Source organism: Nanorana parkeri, unplaced genomic scaffold, assembly GCF_000935625.1.
Source record: "Nanorana parkeri isolate BGI_ZX_2015 unplaced genomic scaffold, ASM93562v1 scaffold2423, whole genome shotgun sequence".
Classification (NCBI taxonomy): Eukaryota; Metazoa; Chordata; class Amphibia; order Anura; family Dicroglossidae; genus Nanorana; species Nanorana parkeri.
Genome location: NW_017308691.1, coordinates 148,274 through 151,084, shown reverse-complemented (window position 1 = coordinate 151,084; position 2,811 = coordinate 148,274). Strand labels below are relative to the sequence as shown.

Here is a 2,811-nt window from a genome sequence, read left to right as displayed (position 1 = left end):
TCGGGGACGGCATCAGCGACGGCGTGCTTCTGCAGCTTACATTTGGCTTTCCAGCACCCAATCTGCTATATTCAGTCCATATCCCGGCGGGGGGGTTATCAGGGCGCAGGCAGGCCTGAAGAATTCGGTACCCCAAAATACTTCCACGCTAGAGACCTAACTCTACGAAGGGGGAAGCCATGTGGAAACGGACTTTGACCTGACCGGTGACCCCGATCACCCAATTCTTATTCTTCTCTTCCTGCAATTCCTGTTCAGTATTATCTTCAATGACAGCACAAGAACCCCAATAAAAGGGGAGTCCGGAGCCCCCCCCCCCCGAAAAGGGGTTGGCTTTATCTTCCGAGCTCTTGTCATGACAAATAAAGTTTTACTGTCCTCATTCCAGATCTGCTCTCATGCGTTACATTAAATGATTACAACCCAAATATGATAATCACAATCCCAGAGATCACCTTCCCCCAAATCGAGGTTCCCCATCTATGATGAGTACAATCCCCCCCCCCCGAATTATATACTCACCAGCCACAGGCCGGCATTTTCATCAGTTCTGATACCCCGAAGGAGAAGGAGCCCATGAAATCGTTGCGGGTAGTGCGGTCCCAGTCCCAGATCTCTATGGAGAGGCGCCGGTCCTTATCTGATGGTTTCAGTTTGCTGGAAGGTAGAGGAAACATGTTACCAATACATCAAACATGAGACTCCTCCCTCTGCGCCTTCCATGCCAGACTAATGCCCACGTCATGATGATCCTCAGGCTTCCCATGAGGTGCTCTGGCCCAGACCTCCTACCACTAACAGGCTCCTCCTGCTGCCTTCAACATTGAGTTACTGACTATGGTCAAGCCGGCATGGCCTCCCACTGTTAGAACTTCGCCCAATTCACAGCCGGCATGGCCACCCACTGTTAGAACTTCGCCTCATTCACAGCCGGCAGGGCCACCCACTGTTAGAAATTCTCTGTCTCGTTCCATTGCGGGTTCAGCGTGGAGCGGATGGTTCTGGTCTTCTTTTTGCTCTCATTCTTGGGGTCGGGGATTAGTTTCAGCTTGATGTACGGGTCCGACAGTCCATTGGGGTCCATAGGGATTAGGTTCTTGGCATCGCGGACTACAAAAGGATAAAAACAAGATGAGGAATTAGTGGAGGGCGCGGCCTGTAGTCCTTGTCACAGATATACAGACACTGGTGAGAGATATAGAACATAGAGAATGTGAAGTACAAGAAACCTCTGCGGCACCGTCCGCGTCGTTCCTGCTCCCCGTAGTATGAAATGTATAGAATATCCAAACCGAATGAAAGCCCCCAAAATATTCCCTATGAACTGGTGATACCAATATTGGGGTAAGATGAGAGAGGAAGGAGGACTTTGCGTCGGGATCGGCTTCTCTTTTATCTCTTCAATCCCACAAAGCATAAACCGGGGAAACTACAAAACACCCCCGGCAGAGGAATGTAGGAGACTTCTGGAATCATTCCTGCAATACGAGGTGCACCACCGAGGGGCGCTATGCACATCTGTCACAGCCCCTCCCCCCACCCCCCTCCACAGCTCCAGGGAATGTTTTAATTAAACAGGATGCCATCAGGATATTGTGTCTGATGGAGGATTATGATCTGTAATCGGATGAGAGGAATGAGGAGATATTATATCCAGGGATTATTCATCACCTACATGGGCCCTTCTGTCATACGGAGGGGAGGGGCCCCCACAGGAGATACCAACGTGACGTCTCGGGGACACACAGGTTCCCTTTCCCTTTACCATGAGACTCTCCTTGTACGTGAAGGAGAAACTGAGACTGTGAAGCAAACAAGCCACCGCCACCATAGACGGCCACCCTGGATGTCCACCATAGACGGTCACCATAGACGGTCACCCTGGACGTCCACCATAGACGGCCACCATAGACGGCCACCCTGGATGTCCACCATAGACGGTCACCATAGACGGTCACCCTGGACATCCACCATAGACGGTCACCATAGACGGTCAACCCTGGACGTCCACCATAGACTGTAACCCTGGACGTCCGCCATAGACTGTAACCCTGGACATCCACTATAGACTGTAACCCTGGACGTCCACCATAGACAGTCACCCCGTACATCCACCATTAACAGTCACCCCGGACGTCCACCATAGACAGTCACCCCGGACGTCCACCATAGACAGTCACCCTAGACGTCCACCATAGACAGTCACCCCGGACGTCCGCCATAGACTGTAACCCCGGACGTCCACCATAGACAGTCACCCTGGACGTCCGCCATAGACTGTAACCCTGGACGTCCGCCAAAGACAGTCACCCTGGACGTCCGCCATAGACTGTAACCCTGGACGTCCGCCATAGACTGTAACCCTGGACGTCCACCATAGACAGTCACCAAGGACATCCACCATAGACAGTCATCCCAGACGTCCACCATAGACAGTCACACTGGACGTCCACCATAGACGGACGTCCACCATAGGCGGTCACCCCGGACGTCAACCATAGACAGTGAATTGAGCGAAGTTCAGCCACTGGGTGGCCCCGATACCTAGACGTCCACCGAGATGCCGAGAATGACACCCGGCATACAGGGCAAGAGAAGTGGTACTCTGCAGAGTGAGAACAGATACCGAGAATGACGGATCCTGGTACTCGGAGGATAAATCATGAACAGGAAATAATTCCCATGGGAATAATCCTTCCAGCCCGGTTACCATGGAAACTTGCGCTACCGGCAAACAAAACTGGTCATGGCAGAGGAAGTGATTTATGAGAAGCTTTCAATGAGATCTTTCTGAATACTCATCCCCCGGTG

At 52.1% G+C, this 2,811-nt stretch overlaps 1 pseudogene; it reads right to left on the bottom strand.

Moving 5' to 3' along the window:
- The window catches only part of LOC108801656, a 148,440-nt pseudogene that overhangs the window by 459 nt on the left and 145,170 nt on the right, over window positions 1-2,811 (bottom strand).